The sequence below is a fragment of the Dryobates pubescens genome, chromosome 21 (genome assembly GCF_014839835.1).
Source record: "Dryobates pubescens isolate bDryPub1 chromosome 21, bDryPub1.pri, whole genome shotgun sequence".
NCBI classification, from domain to species: domain Eukaryota; kingdom Metazoa; phylum Chordata; class Aves; order Piciformes; family Picidae; genus Dryobates; species Dryobates pubescens.
The window spans coordinates 7,478,046-7,491,678 of record NC_071632.1 but is presented as its reverse complement, the minus strand read 5'-3'; positions in this window follow the sequence as shown (position 1 = coordinate 7,491,678).

The following is a 13,633-nucleotide window of genomic DNA, read 5'->3' as shown; positions in this document are numbered from 1 at the left end:
GGAGCAGGGAGGTCATTCTGCCCCTGTACACTGCACTGGTTAGGCTACAACTTGAGTACTGTGTCCAGTTCTGGGCACCTCAGTTTAGGAAGGATGTTGACTTGCTGGAACGTGTCCAGAGAAGGGCAACGAAGTTGGTGAGGGGTTTGGAACACAAGCCCTATGAGGAGAGGCTGAGGGAGCTGGGGTTGCTTAGCCTGGAGAAGAGGAGGCTCAGGGGAGACATTATTGCTCTCTATAACTACCCGAAGGGAGGTTGTAGACAGGTGGGGACTGGTCTCTTCTCCCAGGCAACCAGCACCAGAACAAGAGGACACAGTCTCAAGCTGTGCCAGGGAAGGTATACACTGGGTGTTAGGAAGAAATTCTACACAGAGAGTGCTTGGCCATTGTTGGAATGTGCTGCCTGGGGAGGTGGTGGAGTCACCATCATTGGAGGTGTTTAGGAGGAGACTTGATGGGGTGCTTGGTTGCATGGTTTAGTTGATTAGGTGGTGTTGGATGATAGGTTGGACGCAACGATCTTGAAGGTCTCTTCCAACCTGGTCTATTCTATTCTATTCTATTCTATTCTATTCTATTCTATTCTATTCTATTCTATTCTATTCTAAACTGAAGTAGTTAGTTTGAAGTCATTTACAGGAATCACAAAACATAGTAAGTTACCATGAAAGCATTCTTGTGTATGTGAAGTTTGTGTGTGAAACAATAAAATAACCAATTAAATCCTTTACTTGGAATCTGCTTGGATTTTAGAGTTTTATAGTGCTGTGCATTTTGCTTTGCTTTGTTTATTTTTGTTTTGACTATCTACACAAAAAATTAGAATTATATTGCGAGTCTTTGGCATTGCTCTTTTTCAACAACTGTACATCAAACACTGTGCTTTAATGGAATTTTAATAAAAGAAAAGGATTCATACTTCCAGAATTTTGGTTAAATGTGCAAATGAGATGTCATGCTGCTCAAGCAGCAGCTGTTGCTATGGTCAAGCAGTTGAGGTAGGAAAAATGTCCTTTTAAATAACACATTGGATCTTAAAACTTAATGTTGTGGGATTAAGTTGAATTGTAGCGTTCAGAAAAAGGAAATAATAATAAAAAAAGATAATTAAAATGCCTAATTTTTGAGGTTTTTCTTTCTAGTGTAACTTTAGGAGAACCTCATACTGCAATTCAGGACATATTAATTTATGTAGAAACACTTGGAGCTGTCTTCTACCTTAGTCACTGAGAAATCATTTGAGAAGCTTACAATAGGTAAAGAAATTCTAATAAAAGAGTGACTGAAGATGTAAAATCATCCAGTTTAAGGTCACACTCTGTGTTTTTTTCATGAGCCTGGTACAAGAAGAGGTGTCTTTATGTCTCACTTTAGGAACAAATAAGGTTTACTGGACAAGCAGTGAAAGAAATGGGGAGTTTCATTCTCTGTGCTGGTGGGGAGCAGGAGGTAGGCCATTTCCACTAGCTCTTTTTGCATAGGAACAAAATGCCTTTGACAAAAGGTGTCTGACAAAAGGTCTTGGTTTTGCCTATTATTTTAGCTGTTAGAAGTCACCTGATTTATACTGACTGAAATGGGTTAGTGGAATGATCTCAGCAGCAGCTTGGAGGTGGATGAGGCAGAGCTGCAGTCAAAAGACACACATTCCCAGGCTTAAAATCTACTTTCCAGAACATCATAGAAATAGTTGCATTTATGAAGAAATTAGGTAAAAAGACAATTCTATGACCTCACCCATTTCACAGCACAAACACTGAACCCTCCCTGGGGGTGTTCAAGGCCAGGTTAGATGAGGTCCCTTCCAACCTGAGCCATTCTATGTTTCTATGGTTGTATGATTTCCTCTGCATGTTTAGTAAATCAAGTATGATGAAACCTGGCAGTCCACAGTAAAAAACTGGTCCCCCCTGGACCTTACTCAGTGTTTATATTATACAGTGTTTCATTCTTGCAAAGAGATTCTAATCATAGTTTCCTGTTCCAACCTCTGATGTCTTCTCAGTATTTTGGTTGACCTATTGTTACGTGAGGCAGTCCTATAAGTTTAAAGGTTTTATTTCTTTATCATTAATTTACAGTCCCCTCACCAAAATCTCCTGAAAGGAATTAACAGGGGGAAAAAAGTCATTAAACAGGGCCATATTTTATTTACAGGGATTTTTTTCTGTGCTGACAGTATCAGAGAATACAAGTAGGGGTAACAGTTTACACAATAGCTGAGCTTTAGAGTTTCCTTGCTATAAAATTTGCCTTTGACTTCAGTGGTCAAAGCAGGGGATAGAGACATGAAAGACAAATGAAACTGAAGTTGGTGAAAAGGAGTTAATAGCTACTGCAGTTGTTCAGCACAAGCCTAGCAGAGGTCTTATGCTCTGGTTCAGTTCACAGGTGATGGATACTTTGATCAGGTCTATTTTTTGAGATATTCACTTCACTAACTGTATTTACTGAACCAATTTTAACCGTGCTTAGAACGTATTTAAAATATGTCATGGCTTTCTCTGTGCTGAGTGTTTTGTTTTGACCAAGGGTAATTGCTATTTCTACAAATGTCAGAAAAGTGTCATGTTTTCACTAAAGTGTAAGCAACATTGTCAACTTAAGGGCACATGTTCTATGAAGGACATTTTACTGCTTTATTAAAAGAAAAAAAATACAAAGAAACTATATATATATATATATATATATATATATATATATATATTTTCACTCTGTCCCAGGCTGGAGTGAGTGGAAAACACTGCAGAAAACAAATATTGGAGAAAATGCAACAATATATTGAATGAAGTGATTGCATCTCTTTCTGCTTGAAAGAGACCAGCACAGAGCCACAAAGACACTGAAGCCTGTGGAGCGCCTCCCCGCTGAGGAAAGGCTGAGGGAGCTGGGGCTCTTTAGCTTGGAGAAGGGAAGCCTGAGGGGTGACCTCATTCATGTTGATAAAGGGCAGTGTGGGGAGGATGGATAAAAATCAGTCATTCAGACAATCTTGGACCCAACTTTGTCTTTCCTCTGTATGCTTAAATCTATGCTAGCTCTCTAGGCATATTTCAGTGCTCTTACAACAGGATGTGGTCAATTCGTAGTCAATTTTCTCACCCGTAGCATAGGTTAAGTGACCTAACCAAGGGCTAATCTCCTTTCTAGATGAAAGCTCATCAAAAATGCCATCTGTCTATTGACAAATATTTAGGAGGCAGTCTTTATACCATGTCTGTGACATTTTCATTAAAAGAAAAGGGAGGGCTTGTATGCAGGAGCTAAATGTGTAGTGATATAACTGAAGAATTGTTCCAGTGGTTGGGTTTTGAGAAATTAATCAATTGTATGATGCATTATTACCCTGGAAGCTCATGGTCCACAATAGGATTCATTCCTGTGTAACCTGCTCTAGGTGATCCTTCTTCGACAAGGGGGTTGGACTCGATGATCTTCAGAGGTCACTTTTAACTCTACCATTCTATGATTCTATGAAGTTGTTATAAAAGAGGCTAAGAGAAATTATATATATCTGGGAAATAAAAGTTCTACTGAAGTAGAATACTGGAGTGTATTCACTGTATAAAAAAGTAAACTGAAAGGATGTGCTTAGAGTTTCTTTCAGTTTGGAGGTACTCTAGTGTGTACACAAAGCTGCAGGCATACCCTGCTAACAGCATAGCCACCACAGAGCAATTAAAATGATTACTGCCTTTTACACCTATTCTGAGACTCTACACACAGTGAATGCATGCCTAATTTGAATATGGGATTGAAACCTTAGCCTTGTAACCCACATTTCATTTCTTCATTTATACATTTTTTCCCCTTTCACTATTGTATGAAGATTTTATGAAGGTTTTCTTTAGCTCCTTCTGTGAATTTGGGAGAAGCCCTTTCATTCACTTTCAAGTACACAGAATTATTAAGCTTCCTAGCTCAGGGAATGTACCCATGAAAGATGATCTAGAAAGTTTTGCCAGCTCTCATTTCCATAATGCATCTTTTGGGGTTATAAATATAGGTGTATGATGTTTCACAGCCTTTTCTACCTATTTCATGGCTTATTAGTGCATCTCTAATGCATTTTGCAAAGGAATGGTGGATCAATAATTCCATTTTACATATCAAGAGACTAGGAGAAGGAAAGCCAAAGTGAATTTTTCAAGGTCAGCTGGAGGCTAGAGGCAGAGCACAGGTCTGCGATCCCAGTTGGTTTGAAGAGGCATCTGTGAGGGCTTTCTCTCAGATGGGAGAATAAAAAAATACTGTCTTCTGATATCTGCTGCCTCATCTCTATGCAAATGTGACACCGTGTGCATGCCAGGTGCACACATGTACCCACATACACGAAATACATGATGTGTAATTTCTTTCTTATTGAAAATACTTTCTGATACCTTGGAATTTTTTTCTCTCACTCATCCTCTGCTCCAGCACACTGAAAAGGTCTTGACAGTATTTCATCTCATTCATGTGTTATCATTGCTACTGTCAGGAGATTTTGGATAATAAATGCAGTGCTTTACCAACTAAAAACATTTTCTTTTTGTACTGACACAGACTCGTCAATAAAACCCCACGGCATGTTAACTTCCCATCTCTCAGATGTGGCACACTGACATTTACAATGCAGAGAAAGGTAACAAAGTGTGAAACAGATCATAAATCATTTAAAGAGAGTTAAAAAGAGACTTAAAACAAAAGCCTCCAGGAAAGGAAGGGGGGAAAATAGTGGAAAAGTGAAATGGGCACCAAAGATTATTTTATATGAGAATGAAACAATGACCTTTTCACCTAGCATTATTCACATTGGTTTGCCTTCCTCAGCCTCTGCAGTCCAGAACAATTCAGGCTGTGCAGCATGCTGCATGAGGAATGAACCTTTTATTTTATTATTACCCAGGGCATGATACCCTTGAGAGGAATGACAAAAACAAGTGAGAAGAGAGCAAAAGGGAAAGCAATAGTCGCTACTGGTTTGGGATAATAAAAGCAAGCAACAAACATAATAACATACTTGGAGGGAGTCTTCAATTCAAAGTTCACAAGGCAGGCAAATGCACTTTCTTGGAAACTTTTACATTTCAAAATGTGTTTTACAATCTTTTCACTCAGCCATTTAAATATAGGCTTTGCAGATGCCTGGAAATGTAGGGAGGGAAAGGGGCACACTTCATCATAGCTTGAAAATGTGAATGTACAAACAGTACTCTTCACGGAGGCGCAGAACAGAAGGTTGGATATTTATATGATCAGCTCTAAATCATGATGTTTTACAAGCAAGTTCTGTTTTCCATTTAATGGAGCTAAGGTTGTAATATAGACTTGTAACCAAAATCAGAAGTTGCATGTCTGTGTCAGAACCCTCAACCCTCCACCCCAGAAAAAAAAACCACAACCAAACATATTTAATACCACGACTAAGGGAAAGTATTTTAATATGAAGTACAAATGATAACAATTAACAGCTGTGAGCAGCCTGTTAGAACCCTTTTATAGACAAGAGAAGTAAAGACTGGAACTAGGAACTAAGACAAAGAAAATATAGTGAGGTCACCGATAATTCAGCTGTGTCTGTGCATATGCCAGGTAGTTCTTAGTGAGAACAATAATGTGCATTTTGTTCTCAGATGCTTTACAGACACAATAGTGGATTCTGAAACACTAGGGGTTGTCTGGAATCTAATTATTGCTAAAAAACACAAAGCAAAGATGTGCAACAATTTTTGTCAGGAGGAGAATAAATAATGATATACCCAATTAACTCTGTAGAAGGCATTTTAGGTAAACAGACAGACATTAGTAGACTAGAACTTGAAGATGACCTCCCAGTTAACCATTAGCTTTGCTGAGAATGTTAAGGAAAACAACAAGAGGCTATTTCTTTGTGTGAAATAGATTCAGGCTTGATCTGTGTCAGCTGTTGGGAAGTGAGGAAAGCCTCAGCAGTAACAGAAGAAGAGACTTAAACTTCCCTCATAATTTCCCTTGTAATTTCTACTAGTTTCAAAATAATCAGTGATTTTCCAGCGAGGTATTCTCTGGCTGAAAGCAATAATCTGTCTTCCTTCCAAGATCTGAGAGATAAAAGACTCCTAGACATCAACATTGTCCAAAATGTACAATTCTGAAACCACTTTTGTTTTTTTTTTTGCTTTACTGGCTCTGAAACTTCTTATAGTTCTCCATGGCATGCCTTTTTAGACCTGGAAATGAGCAGTAGTGTCTCTTTCTTGCTAGTCTTTTAAAGTCTCCTGTGGCTTGCAGTCTGCCATCACAAGCTGGTCATTTGACTAGAGCTTTTTTTCATCTTTCTCCCTGCTACTGAGAGTGCATTTTGAATTCCACTCATCACCCCAAGATTTATTAGGCTACATTTGCCCAGTCTGCATCTGTCTAAGTGTCCAACAATGTCGTATTTCACAGCAGGGCATCCTGTAACTATGCAGGATCTGGATACAAGACTGATTCAGACCACTGGTGAGTTGACTCTCCCACCTAATAGCAAATGTTCATCTTTTTCTAGTGCTACTATATTGCTCATGTCTACATCTGATTAGTGGCTTTCAATATGGTAGTCAATTTCAAATTTCCCCCAACTAGATTGCCAGTAAACATCCCTACAAGTACTGCGTGGTAAAAACAGCCTCTTGTGACATTTTCCCAGTTGTTTAGTTTCAGCAGCAGTGGTATGACCATAGAGATGCTGAGACTAATGCAACTGCTAAATCAGAAAAAGAATCATGATTATTGGTAAAGTTCATTATAATATCTTAGTCAGCATTTTAATTTCTGGATGTGAAGCAGTTTAATGGAACTGGAAAGATACAAAACACCATTTCATTTTTCCTCTGTCTTGTAAATCAAAGACACTATAAAATTACAGCAATAATAAAGGTACTAATAATGCACTGTGAATCTCTTTAACCAATTATCCCATTTCCTGCCTGGCTATTAAGCTATGCTCAGAATTCTCAGGGAAAACGCATTTGCATTGTACAGTAAAAGGCAAGTTTAAATGCATTACATGACAGCCAACGTATTAATGTCACTTGTGATCAGCAGCACCAATTGCCTAGCTGAGAAACTCATGGACAGTCAAGGCAATGAACTGAATTATTCAGTGGGGAAGATTTTTGTGCTCTGTAGGACTCAGTTAAGGTACCTAAATGTAAGCTGCAACAGTGACCTGTCCTTTAACATTGGATTAGCTGGTGCCCTCAACAAAAGAAGGACATGGACCTGTTTGAGGTCCTTCAAGAGAGACAGGGCTGTGCTGGAGAGAGTCTAACAGAGTTAAGAGGATGACTGTAGGACTCAAACATCTCTGCTGTGAAAAAAGACTGAGAGACTTGGGGCTGTTTAGTCTTGAGAAGAGAAGGCTGAGAGAGGATCTTATCTATAAATATCTCGGGGTAGCTGTCAAGATGAAGGTGCCAGGATCTTTTGGGTGGTGCCCAGTGATAGGACAAGGAACAACAGGTACAAGCTAGAACACAGGAGGATCCACTTCAACATCAGGAGACACTTCTTCAGGGTGAGTGTGACAGAACATTGGAACAAGCTGCCCAGAGAGGTTGTGGAGTCTTTCTCTGGAGACATTAAAAACCCACCTGGATGGGTTTCTGTGAAGCCTGCCCTCGGTGATCCTCCAGGGTTGAACTTGAGTTTCCTATTCTTTTTCAGAAATAAAGTTATCTCAGTTTCAAACCTTTAGTGAAGTTTATTGCAGTTGAATTGGGAAGCTAATTGGGTTCTAGGTCAAAAGTACAAGAGTGACATAGTAACCATAGTGGCTAAGTAACACAATGTTAGAAAGGAACTGAGGCATCATGCTGTCAGCATGACTGAGAAAATCCATTCCCATTGTTATGCATTTTCATATCTTATCAGCAAAGAACAATACCTAAAAGGATTATTTGTCAGGATATAAATTTAGATTTATTTTGGCCCATCTTTTCAGTTTTCATTATTAAAAAAAGATTATTTGTGTAGTCAGTGTGAGTTCTGCTCTACAGAAAATTCAGTTTCTGGCTTCTAAGAAAATCTTGCCATGTGGTGTGTATTGCATGTCTTTCTGAGATTGTATTCCAGTTACTTTTTTGATGTCCATAACTAATCCTTTGAAGGGTTCCATGTTTTTATGAGCATATTTGTTTCATGAGAGTATTTGTTTGTCTGTCCATCTGTAAGAAAGGGAAATATCCAGAGTGCAAGAAAGATCTGCAGTACTTTGTGCAACAGAAAACACAGAGTCCTGGATAAAGAAAGAGCCAAATCTCCAGTAAATATAAGCCCAACATATTTGAGAAGAGCTCATGACAGGCATACCTGTGGGACTGAGATCACAGTTTTTGTCTTCTAATTACAGCAATCAGGAACAAGAAGAATCTGTTTTGGGAAGTGAGGCCAAATGCATGAACCAAAGGACGTGGTGTTCTGTACTATTTCTCCAAATATTTTTCTGTTCTTTTGTATTTAGGGGGTGAAGCTATTTCCATTGGTGTATGTTCCCAAAATGTATTCTTGGCATTGGAAGATCTGGAACCAGATCTCAACAAGTGATTTGAGAATGCTTCTTTGTGAGAAAGCATATCATAGATTTCTCTCTCTCCCTTTTTTTTTTTTTTTCCTTTCAAATATCTGCTGGCTTATAGTAGGTGCTTGACTGACTGTTTTGAGTAAAGTCATTATTTTTTTACCAGTACAGGAGACAGTAAAGACCTCCACACCATTAACTTTTCTTCCTATAACTCTGTTACCAATGCGAGGATGGTATACCCTGAATTTATTACACTTCCGTATCTTACGATGCTATTATTCCATCTCTACTCAGGCTAAGCATTATGTTTGTAATACAGATGGTGAGAGTTTTACCTGCTCTTCTGCAGAGCTAGCCTCTTAATGTACACTTAATTGTAACTGCTACTACTCTATAAAATTTCATAGACCCTGGTGGATTAAGTCTAGTTATTAATTTGCATAGTTTTATGAAACATTTATTGGATTTGTCTTCTTTAGTGTCTTAGCATATTACTGACAGAGATAGTCTAATTTGAAAATAACAACAAGGGACTTGGAAGCTTTATGAGGAATTATAAAACTATTCCCCAGTGGAATATTATAGGAACATGGCTTTTCAATGTAGTTGTGCTGTGACATTCTAGAAGTATACTTTATATTGTTAACATGTGAAAATTATCCACATCTGCTTTTTTTTCTACACTAATTCCTTACATGTACACTGTTTCCTCTGTGCTTCTGACTTTGAGAATTGTTCAGGGGGGAGGAAGGAAAGCAGGATGATCTTTTATTAGTAGTCTAAATCATTGCAAACCACTTCCTTTAACTCCCTTGGAAGCATTCTCCTCTTCCCTACCTCTATATTGGTACACAAACAGCCAAACATTATGTGGAGGGCATAGCTCAATAGCCACGAAATCCTGCAGTGCTAAAATTTCCCTTTGCTATGGATCTCTGTGATATTTCTACATTATAAATATTTCTTAATTAATTTTAGAATATTTGGTGTTGCATTGCCCAACAGGGAAAGAAGATGCTATAACCTGCAATTTCACCATTACTCTTGCACAACTGTAAATAAAAATTTAAATAGCTGCATTTGTTCCTCAGCAAACTCAAAATTAAAATACAGAAGATTGAACTGCTCCTCTTTGCACAATGGAATGCTTGCGATAGCCCTAGGCTATCACTTGTGGTGTTGCGTCTGACTTGTATAAAATTACCTCCTTTCCTCAAATGTTGCAAAAGAGTATTTGACAAGGCTTCATGCTCCTTTGAATGAAAGGAACTGTAGTTCTTAGTGGACACAAAGTTGAATACTAGTCAGAAAAGCACAGTTGCAGCAAAGAAGACCAGCAGCTTCCTGGGCTGTGCTAGGGAGAACATCAGATGAAGACAAGTGATCCTTTCCCAGCAGAAGAGAGAGACATACTGGAGTCAGCCCAGTGAGAGGCCATGAGGGTCATTAAGGGCTAGAAGCATGTGTGGTGGGTTGAAGTTTCACCCAGCATTAACTTTAGCCAGACTAATTCAGTTAGAAGCAAATGAGGCTGTATTTACAAGCAAAAACTACACTCTACAAAGGAATGCAAATAATATCTACAAAATATACAACATTTACAATATTATACAGATATTTACAATTAGCAAACAACACGGAAACCCCAAACCCCCCTGGTCAAAAAGAGACCAAGGAAGCTGCTCCACTGCCACCCCCCCACCCCCCTCCCCAATGCTCCCTTGTACCAAGAGAGAGATAGAGAAGCTGGGAGAAAGCAGTGTTAGTCTTACCTCAAGGTCAGCCAGAAGCGTTATTTTCTCCCAGGCAATGCAGAACAACCAAGATCAGAGGAGAAGAGAAAAGGAATGGGAATAAAAGTGAAAAGTGAATAGAATAGAATAGAATAGAATAGAATAGAATAGAATAGAATGAACCAGGTTGGAAGAGACCTTTGAGATCAAGTCCAGCATATCACCCAACACCATCTGATCAACTAAACCATGGCAACATGCACCCCATCCAGTCTCTTCTTAAGCACCTCCAGTGATGGTGACTCCACCACCTCCCTGGGCAGTACATTCCACTGGGAAATCACTCTTTCCATGAAGAACTTCTTCCTAACATCCAGCCTAAACCTCCCCTGCTGCAGCTTGAGACTGTGTCCTCTTGTTCTGGTGCTGGTTGCCTGGGAGAAGAGACCAACCCCTTCCTGGCTACAACCTCACTTCAGGTAGTTGTGGACAGTAATAAGGTCACCCCTGAGCCTCCTCTTCTCCAGGCTAAGCAACCCCAGCTCCCTTAGCCTCTCCTCACAAGGCTTGTGCTCCAAACCCCTCACCAGAAGAATTGTTATGATACAGCCTCTCTCATCCCAGACATTTTTCCAATGAATTTGTTTAGAATAATGTTTTGTTTTCCTTTTTACACCCAAGAGTGATTTATTTATATTTGTCTACTTTTCTGCTTGAAATCTGCAGCTAAATTTTAAAGGCATAGTCTAAAACTGCCACAATATGCCTCACATGAGGAGAGTCTGGGAGAGCTGGGACCATTCAGACAAAAGGGAAGAAAGGTTAAACCATATTTCTGCCTACAAACTTACAAAATTACTCCAAAGTCTGTGATTTGAACATCTTACAATAGAATTTAAGATCTTAAAATTTGAGTTTTGAGCAAGGTCTGACTGAATCTGTGAGTATTGAAACAGCATCATGTCATGTACTTGGCCTGCATGACATGAGCCCCTTTTATCGTGATGATTTCTTGAACTGTCTGCATTCTAACATTGGGCTTACAAGGCAAAAACAAGATATAATGAAAACTCACTGATAACTGGAAAGTTTTAGGGGCACAAAGCCAAGAAATAAACAAAATTATGATGGGCAAAAGTTGGAATTTCTCCCACAGCTTTAATTCTTCATCTCTTTAATTCTTTTGTGTGTTGTTCAAAAGTGGCTCAGACTTGGAAACACAAGTCCCTTTACATGGTGCTAATCACTCAGACAGAGTCTTTTGTACCCCTGCCATCAGCTTCAGCTGCGTAATCTTTCACAGCATTCCTGACTGTTTTGGTTGACATTGTTCATCGCATCAGTCACTCTTTCTATTATTATTTTTTTTGTAGTTATTGAGAATATTGTAGAACAGATCACCTTCATCTTGCTCAGAAAGAATGAAGTCCCTCCAAAGATCATGAAACGCTGCATTATGCCTCTGGTGTATCATTGCACTTACTATACTATATTTAAAATGTTGTGCCATAATGAAGTTATTTTACAGCTTGGCTTTTTTCCTTTTAAATCCTTACATCTTAGACATTAAACATGCATAAATCCATACAGTGTGAGTGTGTTCATCAGCATGTAGCAGACACACACACAAACTACCAGATAAAAGTCTCAGGTAGAAGGTGATAGAACTTTACTAAGTTGATGTTTTGTACTCATCAGCTTCTTCTGAAGTCTTTTAGATCCAGCTGTTGAAAGGGTTGCCTTTCAGTTTAATTAGTATTACACAAGCAATGCCAGATTTCAAAGTCTTCTCTGCAGCAAAAAGGGAATATTTCCAATGTTGCTACTGAATTGTTCTAATGTAATCAGGAGAGCCATTGTGGTTAAATTCCAAAGTTCTCAGTGAAGTATGCAAATCTGATCATTTTCACAGCTTGTTCCAGTGCACATTCGATTACTTATAGTTCTCTTCATATGAGGCTTCTCTTTGCTTCACACAGGTTTTGTTTACACGGGTGATAGCCCTTCATCTTTTCAATGAGACAGTTAATATGAACCATCCAAACTGTCCTTTCCATACCCTCCAAAATGCTGTTATTTGCAGAGCAAATGTTTTCATTTCAGAATCTGCAGTTTGAGGATTTGAATATGCTCTGTTCTCATGAATATTAGGCTGTGGAAATATACAGAGTGGATCATTTTCTCATCACTGTAATTCCAGCAGCCACACATGTTAGGAACTCATTTGGCATAAACCAACCATAAATTCATCTAGCTTTAAGACTGCATTTGAAAGTCACAGGGAGAGTTTAGGAACCAAATGATTCTTCGGGAGACAAGGAGAAATAGAAAATAATTGAATGAGGATTTGCAGTTCTTGGGTGTTACAGACAGCACATATTATCTTGGCAATCATACAGTGACACATTACTATTCTAAATATTCAGCTCTTAGTGTTAAAGGGATGCTGTGATAAATTGGAGTAAATGTCTAAGACTTTCTATATATGTAAAGATATCATTAATCAAATTCAGATAATTCAACTGAAGATGGTTGCACTTGTATAATTCATTTGCCAGGAAAAAGAATATGAAACTTTGCTACCTAAATCCAATAAGAATTTTTTTATCAGGTTTCAACTCATTTGCATGCCTAATCTTAGGTAATTAAATAAATATTCCCCAGAATTTACCCAGGAATATATTGGAAATTGACCCGTGATAAAAGTGAGTTCTTTGTCTGCTGAAATAGGATTAAAGTCTTAAAGGTAAAGTAAAAAAAAAAAAAAGAATTAGCACAATTAAAACCAGAATAGATTTTAAACCTAACCAAATTTCATGGGGTACTTCAGGAAACAAAATTTTTAATAAAATAAAATGTTAAACATATTAAACCAAAAAACCTCTCATATGTCTTTGATTAATATGAAAAGGAGATAGATGTTTTTGTTTGGGCTATTTTTTTGTTGTTGTTCTATTTTGGTAGTCTACTGAAGGACTCAAGGATTATGTCTGATAAAAATGCCCTAAATAATTTATTCTGGAATGATCCCAAGTGTTCTTTCTGGTATGCCAGATCAGATCCATTAAGAAGTGAAATGTGACCATCTCCAAATGTATTCTGCTTTACTGATGCGAATACATTTTATGAAGAGGTAGCTGAATATAAAATAGGCTTTTCTTCTCTTTGATGAGATCTCAGGTAAAAGCTATATACAAAATCAACTGGGTGTGGGGGATTTTTTCATAAGCTGTTTCACCCAGCTAAGTTTCATTTCTGTAGTGAAGGCAGAAGGGAATGGGTAAGCAGCATGTTTTGCCTTACTCTAGGGTGGCGTTTTCTTTTTTGTTGCTAAACATGAATATTGTAGAGTAGCAGACTGCACACCCAC